Source organism: Hermetia illucens, chromosome 4 (assembly GCF_905115235.1).
Source record: "Hermetia illucens chromosome 4, iHerIll2.2.curated.20191125, whole genome shotgun sequence".
Lineage (NCBI taxonomy): Eukaryota > Metazoa > Arthropoda > Insecta > Diptera > Stratiomyidae > Hermetia > Hermetia illucens.
Window position 1 is genome coordinate 47382204 of NC_051852.1, and position 23896 is coordinate 47406099.

The following is a 23896-nucleotide window of genomic DNA, read 5'->3' on the forward strand; positions in this document are numbered from 1 at the left end:
GCGATTGATATGGGCTTGCATCGATCGTAGAAAAATTGCGAAAGAGGCGTCTTGGATGGTATGGCCACATAATTCGCGCTAACGAGAATTCACTGGCCAAGATTGGTCTGAGAATCAAAGCGATGGTAACCGGTCATTTTGAGACAGTGAATTCGACTGCAATGGAATTGTCGCCCCTCCTTAATGTGTGACCTTGCCACTTCTGCCATCCAATCACATTGCCCACTGGTTACTGACGTGTTGCGCCGACCAAGTTGTTCGTCCGAAATAGTATCACGCCAGTGTTCCCCGATGACACGTAGGAGACAAGTGGTCACGAAGACTTGGAGCTTTTGGGCACCAATAGGAGTCAGTTTCAAGTACCACTCCCATACAGCAACACAGAAGAAAAACAGGTACAGAATAGGACTCAAACCATCTGCGACCAATGACGATGCGGTGAAATCTGCAGAATTCTGCAATCCACCCATCATTATCGTCACGGTAGCCAAGACCGTGCTTCCTCACCACACATCCAAGCACCGTGCTGTCAGAGCTCACCTTGTCATTCAGATCACCCGTCCATTAGACCACAATGTCACCTTTAGGAAGCTTCCCCTGAACTGCATGTAATTGCTCATAGAAAGTATCCTTATCCACTGCATTGGAATCCTTCGTTGGTGTATAGCACTGTATAATTGTGATGTTCTTTAACTTGAACCGGATTCTTTCCATCAGAATCCTGTCAGAAATCGGCTCACAAGTTAACAGAACGGCCTTTGCGATAAATGGCAGTTCCAATCCAATACTGGATTCGCGTCTGTTACCACTTGATTTTCCAGAGTACAAAGGCACAGGTGAGAATGAAGACGTAACAGCAACCCTCTCAACCGAATCAAAACCAACCAAGGCGCTAGGAAACGCTGCATTCATATTGACTTCCTGGTCGTAGCGGGGTAGGCGAATGCTCCAAGGTCTAATTAAGATTAGACCCGAGTCGGTTCATCTGAAGTGACTTCTTGTAGCATGGGCGGAATAGCTCTCTGAGTTCATATGTCTCAGGAAAATTCCTGAAGTATGTGTTCTCAGCCCAGTTCTTTGCGAGTGGCATCCTAGACGGTTTTTCTTCAGGCTGTGTTTCCCTCCAAGGCAACAAAGGAACTTCGGGCCTCAAAAGTAGAACCGTGCTTGCAACCCGAGTGCTGTACTCTCAACTTCAGTATAGATTTGAATATGTCTTTTATCTATCAGTATGAATGCTGAACCATGCACTCAGTATAGACTAGTACTCTTGTTGTTTGTCACAATGGGGCTATAATTCTGGTCACAAAATCAATCTATGTATTAAAAAGACCGCCAGGATCTAGTGCAAAAGCAAACTGCTGCAAGAGAAAGAAGAGAATTCTCCAAAGTTCCACCATCTTACACCGCTTAGGCCCACCATGTGCAATTTATATCGCTGGAATTCTGAGTCGAAGGCTTGAAGGAAACGAGCACTCTGAGGATCCTCGCTACCGCTGTCGAGAAAAATGCGCATATTCCTGAAACCAATACGAGTCCACTCTCGGTAGTCATTTTAACGCTTCGGTAACAGTGTAGTTTCAAAATTTGCAGGTCACTAGCCCACAGATATCTGTTCTTTTTAGTCGCCTTTTGCGACAAGCAGGGAAGACTTTGACTGTATTCTCAAGACCCAACTCACAGTGTAATGCCCACCTAGATTGCCCATTTTTGCTACCGTCCGTTTTCCATCGTCTCCCATACAAAAAAAGTGGAAAAAAATGCTCACTCGATTAATATATTTTTTTATGGACTTTGATTACTTAAATGAAAAATCCGCTTTCCCTCATGGTTACTTTGTCCCATTAGATACAGATCTTATTTAGGATAATTTTGGTTTTCATATACACATACGTCCCGTAATAATCATTGAATAATAAAATAGATTCCAAGTAACCTTTTCAGGTTGCACGCTGATATTCGGCTAGCCACTAACGAAACAGATGTTTTCAGCTAAGATACATTCGTCTTTACTTATCTCCACTATACATTCGTACAGGCACCGTTGTATAATGGGGAGAAAGACACAATTTAGCATCCCATTTCCCCACGCCACGCTTCAGAGTCTCCACTTTTCTACAAATACGGAAGAATTTTGTATTTCAACTAAAGTCTAAAGTTTGCATCCCTCTCCAAGGCAAAGTGCAGCCTTGCAGCGTTCAGTTGCAGTTGCATCCGAAACCATGAGCGCATGGTTTATGGGGAGTGTGTATTTTTCAGATGCACTTTCATCGCACCATTCCCATGTATTTGTGTTATACAATGTCTGCACACATGTGCCTCGATAAGCGAGCACGCTTTGCAGAGCTCCATTGCGTCGGCGGCATCACTATGGAATAGATAGAAGCCGGCACTTTTTGTGTTTGGGGAAAGCCATGGGGAGCTCCGATATGGTCTGGAGCGTGGAGCAGTATTGGAGCTCCACCGGCTGGTTCTTGCATTCAGCTCCATTTGTGCAGGCGGGTGGAATCCGTCGTCAGTTGGCTTGTACAGTCGCGTTCGTGCGGTTGCTTCCAGTGCCGGGCTGTGGGTGCGGAAAGTGACATTGTTGAGGCAACAGCTTGAGCTCTCGTGCATTTGCGGGCATCGGACGCAGACAGCATAGCTTCGGAGTTCCTTTCGTGATTTTTCGCCAACGCCGCGGAGGAGTATTATTTAGACTGTGCAAATCCCAGTCACCGATGCGGAGTATTAGCCAGTTAGTGACTTCCGCATTGCTGCCCCCGTTCCATGTCCTGCTTCCTATGTAGCCGGCTTGGTAATTGTTGTCCAACTCTCTGCCCTTGGGTTGTCAGCTGGGTCTATGACCGTGCAGTCCGGCATTTCCTTCCGGGTCAGACTTTCTCCGCCGTCTCTGTCCAAGGATCCTAAGATTCGAGTGTCAAAAGAAAAAGCATAGAAACTGCAAAGGAACTGTGTCCTGTGAGCTTCTCCTTCCACACAACGGCACGGAAGTGGAGGCGGCACAAAGGCTATTGTGTATTCAAATCAGGCAGAACAGATTCCCACACCATTGTCGGGGATGCGAGGACTCATGAAATTCAAGTGCGCCATTATCTGATGCCTTTTTTTTACCAACGTTCTCCTTTTCCATACGATTCGGATTCTTTCTGGTTGTTTTCGGTGTTGTCTTCTCGCTATTTGGGGATTTGGGCTAAGTTCATCGGTCGATGGTCGGTTGTCGGTGGGTCGCGCTGGGCGTTTTAGGTAGTTCCGGATAATTCTGTGAGTATTCCGGGTTAGTGTTGACTGTTCTCTGTTGTGACTGCTCGGCATCGTGCCTTGGTCTTCAGTTGTCGGTTACGTGCGTTGTGGGGGTGTTGCTGTCAGTATAATTTCAGAATAAAAATATTTTATGTATGCCGGAAAAACAAGGACGCCTTCCCGGTTCGATAGTCATCATTCCTTCGGTTTGGTTTTATTGCTAATGTCCTTGACGTGAATTTTCGGTCTGATGGTCATTTGCTGTGTTCGGTTGTGTTTCCACCAGACAAAAGTTTCATATTAAAGGACAGTGTCAGAAGGGGATTCCCCATGTGTTGTTGGTGCTGCTTTTGAGAAAGATTTGTGTTTTTCTTCTCATATGAAGAAAATTTCACTATCTGCAGACAAGAGAAAAAGTGGAGAATACCAACTTGTCCTTGCATTTCGTTGCACAGTTGTATAGTCGACAGTCTTCGTGCATTTAAGTATGTCTGACCATTTGAAATAGTGCAGAAGAGCGCACGGCATGAAATAGTGTTGAAGTGCATAGTGCAGTGTGCCACCTGGTGTGTTTGCAGAAGGATATTTTTATGTGGTACAGGAAATCACCGCCCAAGGCCCAAACAATTATTGTGTCTGGTATTTTGCTGTGAAAAACATTTGCTGGAGGATATTAAAACTGCGGAAGTGTGGATAGATGATCCTAGTGGTAAGCCTTTTTGTGCCCATTCATTCTATTGTATTAAATTGGCCGGTGTGGCATTATAGGGAAGCAGTATTTCTGTATTTAAACTGGAAAATCCCCACTATGCAAGGGATAGTTATCTTCTAAATTGATGTTCACCCCTTCAGTGCGGGGATAAAAGGCTCTATTGATTTTTTTATTTTGACGATGGTTCAAGTCAACCATATGGCTGTTGTCTAGTGGCTGTCATGCACATATACGAGCATATGTATGAATTTTGATCTTTGCTATTTCAACACCATCGAGAAAATAACTGAGCAAGAGCCAGGAATTTTATGTTTAAGCAAATTCGACTTCCGGCAGTAAATAACGATAACGATCCCGGGCATAAATTTCAATTGAATCAAGTTAATCAGTATTTAGATTTTTGCTCGTTTGGATGTGGGATTTCATATGGTTCTTTCTTTTTGAAGATTAGCTTCTTGCTTTGAATGGTAGGCATCAATCCTGCAATCACTACGATTCAACAAAACAGTTGAGGATGGCGGTTGAAAGCAGATTGTTTCACTTTCATGCGGTGTATAAAACGGAAACGGAAACGGCGATACTGCCCTATAAGCTCTGTGCTTGGTAGGATGAAGTCAAGGGGAATTTTTAGTCAATTTAAAAAAGTAGGTAATATGCTATTAGAAAATTTATTTAAGCAGATTTCGGAGCGGGACATATTTTGAAGCCTAGAATTCATTTAAGTGCAGCATCCTGATTTTTTCCAGATTTTTGGGTTGGGTCGTTTCGGAAAATGAATCCTGCCTCATTTTAAGTGTGCACATTTTGACTCTTTACTCGTGGACTTTACAATTCACATCAAAACTAATATCAGTCGCAATGTACTAATCGAGACCTTTAATTTTATACCCCTGATGACTATATTGATTGATAAAAAATTTTACATTCCTCCTTCGCATCTATAGGGAGCCCTCCTTTAAGATCCAAGTACATTTCACTTACACTTATGTCACTTACTGTATGCGTGGGATTTCATAGTTTCCATCTGTCTACCAAATTTCGTTCAAATAGGTTTCGCCGCTTTGGAGAAAACTACGTTTGAGAAACAGACAGACAGCGAATCGATTTTAATAAGGTTTTGTTTTGCACACAACCTTAAAAAAGTAACACGCTGTGCAACAAGGAAAATTTTCAAAAGAAGCAAATTAAGGTAAAGGCCTCCAACGTTGACAATGCTATTTCCGGGGATGTGTTAGGTACTTCGTTTTGTCTGGTCTGGAGTATACGGAGGGGTTAAGTGAATAACGTCATATTTTCTTATGAACTTCAATTAGGTAAATTATATTTGGTTTCCCATTAACCTTAGTAAAGTTTCAAATGATAACAAACAGAGTCAGAATTAATCGTTTTATTTATCACCTAATAAGTCGTATATTTAGTTTGTATTGTATCTGCCTTCGCTATTGGAGACGGTGAAGTGTTTATGATGGAGTTAGGGGAGTCTTCTATCGCCGTGATTTCAACAAACCGATTATCTTTTTCCGATATTTTGAAAGTAGATCGGAGAGGATATGACCTACAGTCTTTTCGAGCGCTTAGTGTCGTACGACCGCCCCGCTCATCGAATGGCATTACGCCGAAGACCAAGGGATCCCACATTGTACAGTTGATGTGAAGTGTCCGAAAATGACTGTTCGTTTGTTTGTTTGAAGTAAACGCATTTGTTTCTTTATTTAACAAAACATGAAAGAAGAACTTCTCATTTCATTCTCATCTTGGCTGGTGATCCATTGAGGTATCCATTTTTCGGCACTTGCTGCCGACTCGAAACACTGGTTAGCTAATCCGTGGGTCATCGACCGAAGTAAATGGTAGTCTAATGGAGCAATGGCTGGTGAATACGGCGGGTGGGGCAACACCTTCCAACCGAGTGTTCACAATGTTTCCTGGATCGCTTTTGCGACATGCGGCGGTAATGCAACGTGCTGGAAAATGACCTTGTCGTATCTGTCCTTTCATTCTGGCCATTTTTCTTGCAGTACCTGGTTCAGACGCAATAGTTGCGGCCGGCAAAGGTCTGACGTCACCATTTGACCAGGTTTCAAGAGTTAGCGGTGGATCACTCCTTTCTAGTCCCACCAGATGCGCAGCAATGTCTTCTTACCGTGGATGTTCCTATGTGGCTGGGATGTTGATGGCTAGCCTCGTGAAACCCATGATGTTTTGCACTTCGAATTGTCGTGGAAGATCCACTTTTCGTCACCCGTTACAAACAAAATTGTTTTCTTTCGTAACTTTCAAGTAACAATTCACAGACTTGCAGATGCCTTCCAATGGCTCCCTCAGAAAATTCATTCATTCCTTTTCCTTCTGAATCTTTCCCGTGGCCTTTAGGTGGTATGCAGTAGATGATCGATTGACTCCCAATGCGTCTGCATGGAATACTCCTTGCAATTTTACATCCTTGAACTTCTCCTTCAGTCGGCCGTAAATAAAAGAACATCATTAGACAATCTTCTGTGGTTGCTTTGTAATTAATTCCCAAAAATAGATCTGGAATTTGCGCTTCACCGTGGAAGGCTGCCTTAAGGGCAGGTTACCCCTTAAAAAGATGTGGCGTCTTCAACCCTACCCTAGAGGATGAGAGAATGGGGAGACTATTTAGGAAACAAATTGCCGCGATCATCCCCTTTTGAAAAGTTGGGGTACAGTAACTGAGATTTTGGGATTTTTTTTTTATATCACCACCGTAGAAATTCTTTTTTCTGTCTTTAATATTCTTGGCAGAAAGCCTGGTCTTTTTCTTTTTAATTGCAACTTATTTCGAGTGCACGCTGCGCTGCCTATCGAAAAATCTTATTTTGAGTAGTTCCATTTCCACTAGGTTTTTCATGGACCCGATACTATCATAAGTAAATGGGCCGACAGGCTTTAGATTTTCTACCTTTTTTGGCAGACTTAAGTTTGTCTTCTTTGCTGGAATTTTAATGCTCTTTAAACAGATGATTTGCTAATTTTCAAAATTCCGCCATTTTGAGCTTGTACCCATGTTTCCTTGATCAGCATCAGGTTAGTGGGGGTTGAAATATGTTTACACGCTCCTGAAGATAAAATAGAGGATAGTGCAGGTTTACATATAAATATCGCCAGAGTTTGTTTGTATTTACCCCAACGGACCTATACATATATAATATATAAGAAGTGACAGTAACTGCCCTTCAAAAGTTCTGAACCCTCACCAACACTTCCGTTTTCGAGACGGGATACTGTAGTATAACAGTAGTCCGAACTAAGAATTACGTATTTTTTGTCAGCTTGTTAGATGACGGATGTGGTCTTTGATAGAACACTCTCTACGAAAGGAGATTATATTTACAGCGGAACGCTCGATTTTTACACCTGTTGATCTAGGCCACTCTATTTTCTTCTTCTTTGCTTTATTATTTATGCTATCTACTTGTGGCCTGCTTCTGTTATCTTTGTATTTCTGGTTTTGTCAAATTTTTGTACCAGGTACATTACAACCAAAAAAATGTATTTTTTAACTAAATGAGTGGTGTCCATAGTTGATCTTTTTAGAAAAAAGAGCATTGGTTTAGAGTAATCTTTACAATTATTAGCAATATAGTCACCTTCATAACTCGTTCCCACAAATTTAAGGACTAAGTTAGCTTAGCTTAGCTCTATTTACAACACTAGTGTTTTCTTATATATGCATACATAGATACGATCTAGCTATTATACGATAGCCATTGTGTTCTCATTGTTCCCAAGGTCCGTTAGCTTTAGGTTCACTTAACACGTATACAGTTATATTCGGTTCGGTTCGTTTTCGATTCTGCTTTGATCGCAGCCGGCAAGTGTGAAATGGTGTTTCACTTTCTATTCGGTATCTAATAGAAACCGTAGAGGACCGAATACTCCCTCGACACGAATAAATTTTATCAGGTTTCAATACGGTTTGAATCTCCAAAAAGCAAAAAGCAATCAAGGCTTTCACACACGCACGGTTCAGTTTCGGTTTGGACCTCACAGCAAGTGCATTTCAATAATATTTTTTTCTCTGTAAATCGTGGCAGTTTGTTCGATAAAACGGGCGTTTTACGAGATTTGATGCTCATTTCTGCTGTGGGACAAAACCAGCGAAAAAAACTATGTTTTAAACACAGGAAAAATGGAAAGACTTTTGATCGAATACATTCCCTCATAAATTTATTTTTGCCTCGAACCTCTAGGTTTACGTCTATCTCATCAAATGATTTCCTTAACATTAAAATAAATAAAAAAAATTGCTTTGGTGTTCCTTTATCATCGGGAAAGTGGTACAAAATGCCCCAAATTCCAGCCGCAAAGGATGAGTGGATGATTCCGATCAATTCTACCGCACATTCTTTTATAGAGAAACAACATGTCAGCTACTTGACTTCCCTTCCCGATTACCATTCACCACTGGAATAAACCTATTTTTCACAAGAAATTTCAAAACCTAATACAAACGGTGGTGGGTTCGGTAGCAACGGAAATAGAGCCATATTATAATACTTTTATTTGTTTAATAGCACACTCCATTTTAATTTCCCTTATTTTCAGTATGGATGGTAACAGAGGTATTTTTCCATGTGTGTATCTTGTCGGAAATTCTTCATTTAGCAACCTATTAAAATATTCAATCTTTTATTTATCATCATCAGTAATTAGTTTATTATAATTAGCCTTAAAAGGCCTTACGCGATTTGTCCTTCGTACTCATTAACCTTCTCCAGATAATCTTAATAAAAAGCTTGAAAGCGTTGTGGAAGAATTCAAGTGTGTTAGAGGGTTTTCGTTATTCATAAAGAAGGGAGCATGAAAACTCTAGCGCTTCCAACGAAAAGCCACTCCTTAAACTATCCCTTGGGGAAAGTCGAGGACGTTGCTCCTGGCCATGTCAAGCCAATGTGAGAAACAAGAGGAAACAACACTGCATTCTACATAGAGTTTTCTAGCCTCCTTGGACCTTGGAAAATTTCAACGGAGATCCTACTTATGCTGCTGTTAGATCTGCAAAGGCCGTCTAAATAAGCATCTTAGGAGGCAGTACAATGGGTCTAACATGACATGATTGCTTTCAAGTACGGTCGCCTCAAATTTCCAATTTTTCAAATTCACTTTTAGGTCAATGAATTTGTATAACCACTTTCTTCGTCCCTTTCTTCGCTTTTTAAGATTGTCTGTTTTTTTGTCTATTTGTCATACGGACCTTTCTAAGAAACGGTTACACCGATTGACACAATTCGGTAGAAAGGTTAAAACTGGGAAAGGGGAGGGGGCATAAACGTAAAATATGGCTTCAACATTTATTTCACCATACTTTTCGAATCATATTATCAAATTTTCCTTCCTCTGGTTGTCACCTCAATTTAGGATGACTATTGAGCTATTGTTGTTGAAATAACTATTTCTGACTTGGTAAAAGGATAATGGGGTACCCAAGCTATATCTAGTTAGAATCAGTATGCAGTGGTTGGGACTGATTCGACTATTTACGTCACTTTTGATAAGGCTCCCCTGGACTGGATGGAGTTGCATCCACAATAGTCCTTCGCGATCGCAAACATTTTTGGCCCTAGTCCCAAAAAAATCGGACCAATTGTTGCTCCATTTCGAAAAATACATCAATCATAGGGAACGTATCACTTGGACGGTCTTATCACGAAATCAGCCGAGAGAGGAAATAACGCTAAGCTGGTTAAACATGGACGCAAACTATATAAAGCCACGAAAACTTATGCAAAGCATAAAGATAAAGATAGGAGAATATGACTTCAGAACAATTGGTAATTTCTCCTTTCTTGGGTTGATAAATCACAACCGATAATAACTATGCGGCGAAATTCGTGCACGGTAATCGGCAGCCAGCCGAGCCTATTTTAGCTCTCGAGTCGCTCAATCTTCTTCCAAATCTTAACAATTTTCCTCTTCTTCCACTCACCGGGGAAGATTTTAGGTCCCCAGCACCCAGCATTTACGAGTAATTGAAAGCAGTGAGTGTGCAGAATCTTCAGGAGTTGCACAGGATAATTCTTAGGGAAAGCCGTTAAAACATGTGATTTTACGTCACGTGAACACATTGATGGCGAAGATGATTTCACTTCTGCTTGTGGGAGCACTTCGTGTCCGCATGTTATAATGGGTTTCCAAGAATATTATACTATTCAAAATCGTATGATGAAATATTCCCTCCATCCATCTATAAGCCAACCATCAATACACCACCATTTAACATGGAACTTCTGACCAGACTCTGCGCTTAAACATGGTAATGGGCGAGCCTTAAGGTCTTTAAGCTTTAAAGGCCATTTATTCTATGTTGACTCTTCAATCTTCCCACAGCGCGATGGCTAGTCAGACTGATAACCTTGTTTTCGTTAGTGTTCATCTTCAGTCCGACTGTCCTTGCCCCCTTCTCTAGCGATGATATTGTCCATTACGACACTCTACGTCCTCCAGCAAAGGCTGCATAAAGAACCCCACCAATAGCAAGGAGAAAAATATGGTTGGCTAGATACAACCCTGGCGGTTTCCGCTTGGGGCTTTGAATTTTTCCGTCGCTTTCTTCGTCCACATACTGGGAAAGATCTTGGGTTCCCAGAGTTTACAAATGAGTGAAAGTAGCAAACCTGTAGAGGCTGTAGGAGCTGCTCGGAAAAGTTCCGCAGGGAAGTCATTAAGGCAATAACTTTACTCCACTTAACCGCGATAATAGTAAAGATGATTTTACTTCTATTTGGATGAGCAGTTCGTATCCGCATGTTATGGCTTACAATGTCATCCAAAAGAGGTGGAACTTGACGATGCTATACAATTAAGAATGATGGTGAAGTGCTTCTTGCCAGCTGTTTATGATGAGAAATCTACCGTTAGTGCCTCTCATAGGAACATTGAAAGCTTTATATCCATCTGCACGCTATTTCTTGATGCGGTTTACGGTGACAAAATCATTGTCATTTGCTATAACGTCTGTTTCCCTCTCCAACGAAATGATGGAATCTCTTTGGGAGGTCGTACACTATGCTGAACTCTAGGCAACTTTTTGATAGTATCTAGTATTGGTCTCACCCCCACTCGCGGCCATCAATAGAGGCCTTAGCTTCTTACTTTCATCGATCTTACTCTTGGTTCTAGCAGAAAGCAGAACGAAGAAGGAAAGAAGACCGACAACTTCGTCTACGTCAAAGCATTTTTGCTGACGGTGTACTTTTGGTCGGTATTCTCGAGCGTGTACTGGAACAGTGTTCTGCCGACGGTAATATGGTAAAAATTTGCTAAACAATCCTTTCACCGTCTTTGTACGGTTCACCAAGACCATGTCCCCCCTTCACATGTTCGAGTAAGGTGTTGTCAGATGCCATCTTAGATCACCCATCACAATCAAAATGTTACCTGTGTGTAATTACTCCTAAAAAGCATCCTTCTGCGCTATATCGTGGACTGTGTAATTGTAATGTACTGTGTAATTGTAATGTGTACTGTGTAATTGTAATGTTCCTTAACTTGCATTGAAATGTTAGAAATTGGCTTCAAGGTCATCAGAGAGCATTTTATGGTAGTCGTCAGCAGCAGTCCCACATTGTATTTGCGTCTACTACCACCAGGCTTTCCAAAGTAAAAGAATAGTGCTGCAAGCGCAAGGGTGCTCTTCAGAGTCGCACATCTCTTCTCTGCTTCAATCTTCATTCCTTCTAAGGTAAGGTTCTCGTGCGCTTGTTTCATCTTGACTTTATCGATTACAGCCTTCTTCCTGTGAAACAATATTTTCTTTGACATATTCCTTTCCCGCTTTGTAGAGTAGAATTCGAGGGTGTTTGGCTTTCATCAAGAGAATTGAAGTTGCAGAGGCAGCCCCCAGAGAAGTTAGTTTATGCTTGGTGAAAAACCTGGTATTGCTTTTGGATTCTTAGAATTCTACAAAGATCGCTTCCATAAGAGTCTGGAATCCCAATGCGATCAGAATTTTGCTATCGGTGCTTTTATCAATTGCTTTTCCTTGGACGTATGTTTATCTTTTCTCCTTAACCTGCTCTGCCTTCAGTAATGTTCGAGTTTTTGAGTGCAAACAAGGATAGCTGAGTTGTCACCGGTGCCATTTTTGAAAGCAAAGAATCTCTTTTTCTGTGGCCTTATACGTAGCACAAGGCTATGCCCGACCATTCCCAATATTTCATTCTTTTTCAGTCCTCGAATGCTAATCATGCAAGAATAGATTTCCACGTTTCGTTCACAGTCATGAATACGTAACAATCTTTGTTTTTGTTGGGAGAAAGGGTCTTATGTTGTGTTTAGTGACGAGTTTTATGGTGGAAACTAAGGTGCCTAGCGCCTGACTTTGGCTGGTGGCCTTAATACTTCATTTTTAGGCGATCGTTGAAATTCAAATAAAGAAGATTGGATGTTTGTGATTCTCGGTTTCCGTTGCATAGTTTAATTATAGGGCAAAAAGGTCAGGCAAAAGGGATAACATTTATATCTCTAAAAAAACTCATCTCAGCTCACCGAATAAACTGAATGAATCATATTTTGACAAGAGTATCTTGTTATAATGAAAATAATATCTATCGATTTCAATTTAATCTAATTGACCCTTGAAGGTTAGCTACTTACTCATATTCTTATGAAATGTTTCAAGTTTCCTATTTCATAGCCAATTTTAACACCCGTCAAAGGTAGATCACCTTAAGCAGCAGGAAAAAGTTACTCAAAGAGAAATATTGTAGATTTCAGTCCTACGACTCCTAACGCATGCAGTGGGAAATTGCGGGCGATTTCATTATTAATTCAATTAATTTTTATTAATTTAGATCAAGAGAGCGACAGAACTGTAACATAAAGATCCTTCCTTCTTTTGCAACAAATTTTTAAACCCACCCCATTTATGTCTCAAAACAATTTAAAAGTTTCTTCAGTCTCCATTCTTCCCATTCTTCTCATTATTTTAGCACTACATATACAAAGCATACAATATAAATCCTGTATGCTTCCAAGTGCATTTCGTGTCTGCACGCAGACGAATCTGACGTGTAATTTATTTGAAAAGGGCTCCAAAAGACCGCACCATAGGGCAACCGTTCAAGCAAGAGTCCACCGCGAGAATTTACGACAAGAAACAACGAACGAAAAGAACTCATTCTATTCCATCACGTGAATAGAATTCAAATGCTTGATGCAACCATCGCAGGGTATGGCGCTGAGGAGTCTTCGAAACAAATGTCGCTAGTTTTTGAAATCACGCCTGAGCGTCTCATCTAATCCGCGTAATTCCACGATATCTTCGATCAGCTCGATGAAAACTTTAAAATGATATGTCTTGCAAGACATTCCATCTATTAATTACTCAGAAGACAATTTGTAAAGACATTATACAGCGGCGGCGGTAACATGGTAGCGATCAATTATACGCCATCTGACTCCGAAAATAAACTACTTTGGAACTTGGAGATTCGATTTCATCAAAAGAAAATTGGACTTCTTGGATGCATCCTCTCAGTGGGAAGTTTGCATAGAACTGAGGTTGGTGTTACCGAATAGATTCAGATGGAAATTTCTCTGATAAGCCTGGACGTTGTTAATATTTCGGAACATGTCCTGATAACAGTTCTGAGCATGCATGTCCTGCAAACTTTAATGTGTTTATGCACTTCTCAATGGGCAAACAGGAATTTAATATCTATTTCCCTTAGGATGCTTTCTATCGTATTCCGTATGAGCGGTAACTTCGATGTCTAGAACTTACTCTGATCTTGATCACGAAAAATTTGTACTACAGGGGGGGTGGTGATATGTAGAGTTTCAACATGACCGTGTTTTGTGTCAGATGTGTTGACACGTGGTAATGATACGATAAAGTGATATGTTTGAACCTAAAGAACGGGACTTGCTTGCTGCTGGAAACTGATATCGCTCTATAATCCTTGACTGCAGGTTGATGAATGCGTGGCTGCTTGTTGCTAGAACAGCATGAAGGTGACAGCCAGAATAATATCAACATGAAAAATGGCACCTACTACCAGCTGAAATGTACGCTTTATATTATATTTCTTACGATATTCGAAGTGAAACGTAAGGTCTAGATGGCTACTCACGATTTATTCCAAAGTATATAGTCTATATATGCACCTACGAAATCACGAACTTTAGTCGTGGCTTCCAGCGTTTAATGAGATGAAAAGTTTAGTTGATTTACTGCCTTGTGCCATATGTGGCCGTGTCTAGTATTTCTTCATAATTGACATAACAGTATTTTTTGGAAGACTGCATATAGATACTACATATGCACGTATTCACATATTTGTGCAACATGCAATTATTAAAATTTTAGAACGTTCCGAATATTCGCGAAAAAGACACAATGGAGCCCTTGGCTTCTTTAAACGTTTTTATTTCCTGCGATCAGAGGGTAGTACAGGATTACATAGGGTAGTGTTTGTGCTAGATGGTAAATACGGATTGATACTTACGATCGAACACAAAATATATAAGGGACATTGACACGACTTGGTAGTAGTGAACAAAATCGCAAGCTCTCAACCTCGGTCGATAAGTGAACCTTATGGAAAATGTTTGGCCCCTAAAAAGAATGGACAATTACGATTCCGCGCAGAAAGTATATAGTAACAATATCCATGGTAGAAAATAAACAGATGTTTGATCCCGCCCTTGATAATGCAATGGCTCAATGGCTGAAAACTCAAGAAATGACGGCTGATAGATATCCTTCAAATGATGCGGGCATGCTACTAAAGTAATTTTAGTGTCCTTAGCCAACTTGACACAAATTGGATGCGCTGGGAAGACTAAGATATTCCTTTAAATGTATCTGACGACTTCACCAGCCAATGCTAGCCCTTAGAAAGCACTGTTTTTGAGGTTAAGTCACTACTAAGCTAAGTGAAGGAAATTATCCATGGATTAGGCAATTAAATTCCGATAGGGAGCGGGTTATTCATATTCCACGGCCTAAAACCGGCATTGGCATAATAACATCCACTGGTAAGCCATTTCTTATGTAGGCGGTCGCAAGAATCTAAACTCCTCCTAAGTGAAAATCGTTGTGAAGGAAAGTGGAATGACGACAGCAGCATACTAAACGCTGCTCTTTAAACTACCACGCTGTTACCCTTATCCTTATATGCAACCAATGTGAAAACAAGGAAAAAACGTTCCTGTATTTCATATGCATTTGTCTCGATTTTTCAGATTAAAAAAAAAATATTTTATAGTTATCTACCTTTGAAAAATCCTAAGATACGAAGAGACTTGAATGAGTGCAGATAGAATGTTGTCTGGAAAGCATTGGGGGATAGTATACCCTGCCCATTGCGGCTTGAGTACTGAAAACCATGGGGCCACTACTGTTCCACAAGGATTGCCTTCTTTCTGGTTGATATTCGTTGATCAATTGCCTACTTTCGAAGATCTAACCCTCTTTACGCTGTACTTCTTTTCCCTTGGACCATACATTGAAATCCCTGGGAATTCTCTCATCTTTGATCATTCTATCCAATTAAATTCCATCACTAAATACAATTCGCATTAGCTGCAGATGATAGTCCATTCATTATTGTGAAAGTTCCTGCAAAGTTTATTTAATATGGCGTTTTTCATCAGCGAGACGTTCATGATTGACCCAACCACATCACGATGATGATGACCATATTCGTATATATGTTTCGAGTATTTACTAGTTATGTCGAAGTTCTTTTGCTTTGTGGTCAATGTTACCTTCCATGGTAATATGTCATTTATTCCTGCATTTTCTGTAATGTGCAATATCCAATGAACTATTTCAAGTATGTATGTACCGAAATCTGTTCTTTAAATGAACGTCTCATTTAATGGAGCTTTTTTCAGTACCCAATTGGCTTCCTGGTGCTATCAAATAATCCAATAATTTCTGCAGTTTACTTATATTTAAGCTCGTTTCATGGAACAGGACGCATTAGAGAAACTTGGTTGGGTGGTTGGATATATCTAAAAGGGTGGTGCTCTTTTCACCAGAAGGATTTGAAAATTGAGACGGGAACGTACCAGAGCAGACCGGTATAGGATGGATTCTGGCTCATTAAAAGTTACATCCATTTTTCTACCCCTTTATTACCCCATTATTTATCAAAGCTTCAAATCTGGGAAAATGTGCGGCACGTGTCCAGGGCTCTCCTGTATCTGAGTTAATTCGGAGAATGATTGAATCCAAAGAGGTACTGTCTATGATACCTTTTTTTCATATGAGTGGTAGCTTGTTTTCTCGTGATTCCGCTCTTGCACGCCCTTAAATTGGGGTTAAGATTGTACGTTCACCGATCATTGAGTCGTTCTATTTGCACTATTACTGATCCGATGATTCCATCGTAATGGCATACCTATATGATTTTCGGTCTTTCACAACGCAACAAATGCATTCTTTGTGATCGCTTAGTAGCCATTAGGTGGTAAATCGAGGCTATCTTCTAAGAGCCCACTTTGGAATTGAGCATTAGCCTTGGATATTTATTACGTGGTTTCAGAATGATTGCGTGTGCATTAAATGTTTATTCTTGTATTTTGCAATCATGACTATTTTTGCCCTCTCCTCCGACAACGCCAAAACAGTTATTGTCGTTTCCTCCCCATTCTCCTGAGTTTTGACAATCATTGACATCTCCTTACTGGACTACCATGGGATTTTCTAAAAGGTGATGCACAAGAGCTCCCTGTTCTGAACTTTGTCATACCTTCGTTGTAAAGATACTCTCTTCACTCATCTCCGTCACATATTAGAAAGGCACGACAAATATGTAATTTCGTCAAGTGCCTAACAATGGCCCGTCATTCCGTTCCAGATCTCGTTACCGATTGCCGAAATTGAATAATTTTTTCCAATGCAATATTGGTAAGCCATAGCACTTGAGAGTGAAGACCTTTGCAAAAATTTCGGACCGAGATTTCGCTGCCAGGTTCAAAACTTTGTTCGGCCTATCAGTTCCGCCTGCATTTGACCGGTGGCCATAACGTGAATGGAATGCCGTTGGTCTACTGCTTAGGTCGGTGATCGAATGAAGAATGATTCGGACAACCGGACAAAATTTTCATGTTTGTTTAGGATGTGAACTAGTGATGTTGCGACTTGCCGGAACGTGCTTTCACTTCAACTGGCGGCCGTATGCATTGCGAGCTTTTCCGGCGTAACTGACAGGCCAAACTGAACGTGACCGACTTTAGGAATACCATTCAAACCTTGTTGAAACCTTGTTACCAGCAATCTTCGCAAGTGTTTCCCGTAGGCACTCCACAATGATATCGCTTTATTGTGTCGCCGTTTGATTTCCACGGCTTTAATGATGGAGTAAAATGATAGGTATTATTTCTTAGGAAGATGCGGATAGGCTATCTCTGGTGGTCTTCGCCTTTCCGTCACTTTTTTTGGTTCCCTATGAGTCATACTGCAAGGTTTATATCGGCCATATCGCATAGCTGTTTGAAACTACTCGTATTCCTTTTTCTGGTCTCAGATGCATTATCCTGCTCCTGTCGAGTTTCCCTTTGAGTCGCTGGTAAACTCACCACGCATGTGTGCCTACTGAGACGCACTAGTATTGTGGGCGCATATTCCCATGGCACATGGCATAATTGTAGCGAGTCTCTCCATAACCACCTCCTCTAGTTGTAACCCGCTTCTCTTATGTTTTTTTTTCGGAAATGGATGTTCATTAACATGTCAAGAATATGGCACTCTGGTACATTAGGTGTAGTGTAAATCTAGGCCTCTTTCTCTTAAATCGTTTTTGTTCCCGACATTCACGATTACGATATTCAACCCTGGGAATACTCACTTCATACTTATTTATAGATGTACGGATTAAATACGTATTTCACTGTGGAAAATTACGGACCAAAATTCGACATGAACTAACTATTTTAAAAAAATACCTTTCGGGAGGTTAAAGCCGACCTAGAAATGGATAAGAAAGGATATGGGTCGAATTGGACAAATTATTAAAGGAAATCCTGCTAAAGTTGAGAAAATCCGAAAATAAATTAACAGAAGGTTTAAGCAACCAAGTGTTATCCCTTTTGCAGAAATATAAACGAGGCATGACGGAGGCAAACCTAACGGCTACATTGGAAGTCCAGTTCACCCTGCACGAACAACAATAATTGGCGGCGAAGGCTTTTAATATTATAATCGGAAAGAATTGAAAAGTAACTGAATGGTCTTCCGCTTTAGAGAGCTTAAAGTTTAACTCCCGGTTAATTGTAGCGGTGGCGTAGAAGTGCGATAAAGAGAGCAACACCACACTACGATAAGTATAGATCGGCAAAGTGCTAGAGGTAACAGATGATGGATCGCATCCTAAACGACCTATTGCACCTTTAATGGTTGAAGTGTCCGTATTAACTCTAGCATGTCCATGAAGACTATAATCAGCTGGAATCTAAAGACAGTGTCCGCAAATACCCTAGTTTCCCCAGGTGGTAATTTTCAACGCCCAGTATTCCCACTCTTATCCTAAGGCTCTTTTTGGTGAGGCTTGAACAAGCGTCTGAGCGTTTGAGTTCATATCCCTCCATGAGCACCTAGACTATTCCTTTCCTGTTTCATCCTGTATAGCTCCCTCAATCCTTACTCTGTATTCTTTAGCGCCACGACCATAATCCTGAGACGTTCTTGCTTCTTTCCTAACCTCGCCCACTGACTCATTGCCTTCTAACAACATATAGCCTTTAACCCAGAGTATCCAGGCCTTATTGTGCGAGCAAAGTATCTTGAATTTAGTAAGGCATTGGAGTTCGCTTGGTTTGAGTTAAGTGCCTTGATAACCGGCTGGCTATCGGTGAGAATCACAATGCTCCACCCCTACACCTATCTGTGGAGTATACATCCGCCTAAAATGTACTTACTTGCGCCTGCTCCATCTACACTGAGTGATCCATCAGTGTACCAGGTAATCCATTACTGGTTTAGACCGTAGGTCACGGGCACGCTGTCCTAGTTTGCCCTATTGCTCCATCATGTTTCAAATTTCTTGTCGAAATGAAAGCTCACTGCCAGTTTAGGCTTCGGTATCAGTAATTCGGAATACTATTTAGAAAGAAAGTCGATCTTCCTTTGATTTAGGCAGCTAGCTGCCTCGCTGAGATCCCACGATGTTTTGATGCCCTCCTTGCTTGAATTCGTATGCAAATATAAAGAATATGCCGAAAAGAGAAGGTGGAAATGACTCAAAATGAATGTTCTGCAAAGAGAAGCAGGGCACTGACATGACCACCGCACGGGTAGCAGTAGCTGTCCAATATTAAAGGAAGCGCTGAACAAAATTAAAAGTGAAGTTAATGCTTATCAACCTCAACCTCAACATAAAGTCTGCTCATACAAAATAAGCTCGAAACGAAAGCTGTATCAACCATGTATAGGTCATCAAAATCAATGTATGGGTCGGGAATATAACATGCATTTCAGTAGCAATCTGAGCTTATTGCACAAGGACAGGTTTAAAGGTACGGTTCGTGAAAGCTAAAATCGGCAGAATCCACAACTTCGGCAACTTCACTGTGCAACGATGAGACAGCTGAGACATATACTGCTTTAATCTGATCGCGAGAAATTGAAACCCAAAACCTATAACTGGAAGTTTCAATGCCTTTTTTGTAAAACTGCGCAGTAGCTTGACGAATACCAAAGGTCACCTCCTACTCGTGGCTTTTCTGGAATTGGTCATAGCAATGGCTAATGTGGGAAGCACATCGAACTTCCTAGGAAAGGGCTTGGTTTCGGTCGTATGTGATTGAGGATTAATTGAGAAAGAAGTGGATATAGAAAGGGTGTTCGACAAGGATGCCCTTGCTACATTGTCAGGTGAGCAAAATCTGGGAGGTTTCGCCGTGGTGAGAGTGGTACATATCGGAAATTGTGAGCGGAAGACCAGTTACCGATGGAATGGGAAAATCACTCAATAATTACTTGGATAACTGACTGAAAAGGCTGTCAGTGGAAGAAAGGTAGAATGAATTATACTGGACTAGGACAGGAGAATAAACAGCTCTGAGGTATGTTTAACAACACCATAAATTAACATGAAAGGATAGTGTTTCAAGCAATTATGTCCAAAAACAGACAACAAACCCTGGGAAAAGCGTATAGAGTGGTGATGAAAAATCTAAAATCACAAGGATCGCCACAAATAACCTGTCCGAGGAAACTTAATACTGAGCTCACTTTCCCTTGTAGTAAACAATATGCAGATTCATTGTCTTGATGAAATCTACCGTATTTAACAAAGGATGTAGGATATCTACGGTAAGATTGGCGATAGCTTAGACGTAGACCACGTTTTCAACAAAACATTTAATCTGGCGGTTAATATCGCACTGGGTTTAAGGAATGTTTTCCGTACCATGGAAGACACAGAAGTTTCGCTGTTGAAGCCTAGTAACAGACCGGAAGTGACACTTTCATATGGCTCGATATATTTCCTAGATAAAATGCGAAAAATCCAGAAGGGACTAATCTAGAACCGACTTCTGTCCATCATGAAAAGTGGAGATGGCTTTCTTCTCTTAGACTGGAAAGCCCACAGTGGCCCCGGGCTCAGTTGTCAAATGGTTTGGCGTTATATTCAATGCAAAACTGAATTTGAAGGTACACTTTTATTATGTTTGCGACAAAAATGATGCCAAATCGCTTAGAATAGCGAAGAAAATGCACTATTTGCATGAGGCTGAAGGGTACAGTCCTCTAGGATCACCAAAAGACAATGAAAGGGGGGACCTTCAGAGGGTGACAACAACGGATGGGAAAGTAATAAGCGATTCTCACAAGTTCATTCCCCATATCAAAAAGAGTATTGAAAGATGACATGGAGAAAAATGTCCGGATAGCTAAGTGGTTAGAGCACTGGGTTGTCATACGAAGGTCGTGGTTCAAATCTCACTGGTGGTAGTGGGATTTGTGTCATAAGTTGACGTCCAATATGAGTCGACTCAGCTGTGAATGAGTACCTGAATTAAACCACAGTAATAATCTCGGACGAGCACAATGCTGATCACATTGCCTCCTACAGTGTGTTGTAGTATACCGTTACGTCTTCAATGAAGTGCTCTTACAAACTTCAATGCCCTGATCTAGTTGAGCCAACGATTAATATTTTTAGTATGAAGAGAAAATATATTTTCAATTTTTATTATTTTTAGGCATGGCGAATGCTATAAGATACATTTACAAATTTCCAAATTGCCCCTATGCGATAATAACCCGAAGCTCTGAAACGTGCACTAGTCTAGAAATACAACGGAACTTCATTGAGGAGGGTCAATCAGAAATGGCTGACGCAATTCTCCCCAACTGAGGTAATCCAAGATTAGCTGTTTATGGAGGTGATTATAAGAAGGTGAAGTGATGGTTTAGGGCCAAATGTATCCCACAGGGTAATATCAAACGAGGGAAGGAATCGATGTTGAGTGGAAATGAAGGAGGTGGGTGTTTAGCTCTTGCTCAGATGCATCTTTCTAAGATTTTCCACACTTCCTAATGTACGTCCTGATCTCCTGAAAACCATTTTCGTGGAACGCCCAAAAAACTCTGCGATCTGTTTGGTGCAACACCCGTAGTTGCGATATGGACGAAAGTAAGCCCTACGCCGCTTCCTAGTTATCTAAATTGGGCAGTATGTTACTTATCTCATCCCCGAATCACGTTAAGGGTTCTTCGATACTCCATCTCTTACTAACCCCAATATGTCAATGACTTTTATCCTTCTGTATAACATACGATTCGGATCGATTTCGCGCTCCTAGCTGATACGCTCCTCGGCTCCAAATCTCTTATGCCGTAAACGAACAAGAGAGGAAATAATTCAAAGTTGACACTGATGAGGCTACTGACAGTCAAAAGTCCATTTGTTATTTTACAATCTGTTAAATATCACCAAATCATCAACTTTAAGGAATACTTGGAAAGGAATACTATATTAAAATCGTAGATGACTAACCCTACGTTAGAGCCAGTAATACCGTACTTCTCCCAAAATATGTGAAGATTTCACTACTCATAACGGACAATGTTCCATTTTTAGTAAGCACACGACATATACATATATATAATATGATATATAACTAGCATCACACACTAGATGTATACCTCACCAGTTCTCCCAGCCCAATTCGGTATCCAAACACACTTTATGAACTCATATCTATATGAAAACCTTTCACTGAGCCTATGTATCTCCGCTGAACTCAAACCATTATTTTTAACAATCGGCGTTCGTCCATAGCAACCTACATTGCCTGTTACCCGGAAACCATGAGTAACCCTGAAGCGATTTTAATGTCCTTTTGAAAATTCTGCTATATTCCCTTCTCTGTTATCATTTAAACGTGTGCTCTTTTTGCAAAGATTTTCCTTACTTTAATTCGAGAAAGATGCGGTTATTTACAGGATGAGAAGTGTCAGTGAAGGGCGGCTTTTGCTTATTGAATATTTGGAAAGGATTTGACTGTCTGATTTATTTGGAAAAATTAAATAAGTCCCACTGTTTAGGGACTTATGGATAGGGCAATGTTTTATGGCATTGCTATTCGTAATTAGGGTCCAGCTCAAATCCAAACAATTTAGCAACTACATTCACACTTAAAGGTCACCCCAAGCCACCCTCATTGGAGATTCAAACAGCACAGAACTTCATATCTAATCCATTTTGCGACAAAAGGTTTAATGTTTCCGTGAGATAGTGCAGCGGCTGCTATTCAACTCATCCATCCTTTCCTGGGACAGTTATATTGTAGACAATGGAAGATTAAGAGTTTTGCAGCAGACATTCAACCAGAGCAAATACCAGGGCATGGTCACTTAAGCTTCAGGCGATGTGCCTAAATCTCACTGAAAGGTAGAAGGAAGTAGATAGAACCCTCGACGTTGTTTAATGGATCTAATCCCATTCATATATGATATTTGTGTTTATATGCAGACAGAATGGAACATCATCCATTTGGGGATATCGCTGCACAGCAAGAACCATATTGTGGTCTCGTGAACGGGATTACGAGTATCTCCGTATGTAAGTCCGGTAGATGCTATAGGTCAGATGTCCACGTACACTGGACAACAATATTCATTAATTACTTCTGCTCGTTAGTTAGGTGAAGTTGTACACGGTTTCGTTGAGATCAGCATCATCAAAGGTTGGGGATTAGAGAAGAACGTGACCTGCTGGAGTATCTATTCATGGCTTGATTGTGTTTACACTGAAATAATGCAATTAGAATTTTATTATCAGGCGTTCGCTAAGCAACTGGGCGTTGTGATTATGTCTTCATTTTAAATGCATTTCGAGAGACTTTTCTAGGATTTCGCATGTTCGATTGAATTTTCAGAGTTGGTTAAGTGGAAATTCGGATAATCTGACAATAGATTGATTTTCATTTTATGTTTATTCAATGGAATTTATTTGATTGAAAAGTGTTCTCTTTCAATTGGAGTAATTAAACTCCACCCAGAATAAACAGTAACGGTATTATAGTGAGCTTTAATATATTAAGATATGGAAAAACTTTGGGTTATATAAGTGTAACCTTGGAGTGTTTCTAGCGATTAAATTATTTGAAAAAAAAAACCTAGATGGTTTTTACTGTTTCTTTCGGAGATAATCCCTGAATCACTAACAACATTAACAAAAATCATTGCAGACATTACACTACTGTCAGGAAAGGCAGGCTCGTGACGGGTTGATTCAAAAGAAATAATTTATAATTTATTTTATTCGAGTACCAATATCAAATAAATCCCCTCGAATAAGCTCCGCCATACAAAACAGCGGGATCATGGGCATTTAATTGTACGTAATCCGTAAGAGCGGGAATATCTGAATAAATAGCGAGCTGGGAGATCAATGCCCATACTGCAAACCGAGAAGAAATGACGAAATCTTGTATGATCCATTGTCTTAAAATGAC

The 23896-nt window shown here is 40.6% G+C and overlaps 1 protein-coding gene across 1 annotated transcript in view; it reads left to right on the forward strand.

Annotated features, from left to right (window-relative positions):
* Positions 1–2418: 2418 nt before the first annotated feature.
* Positions 2419–23896, forward strand: part of LOC119653664 (ras-associated and pleckstrin homology domains-containing protein 1) — a 474167-nt gene continuing 452689 nt past the window's right edge. The window contains exon 1 of the mRNA XM_038058496.1: positions 2419–3952. The gene's annotated coding sequence lies outside the window, so the exon portion shown is untranslated. The remainder of the gene's footprint in view (positions 3953–23896) is intronic.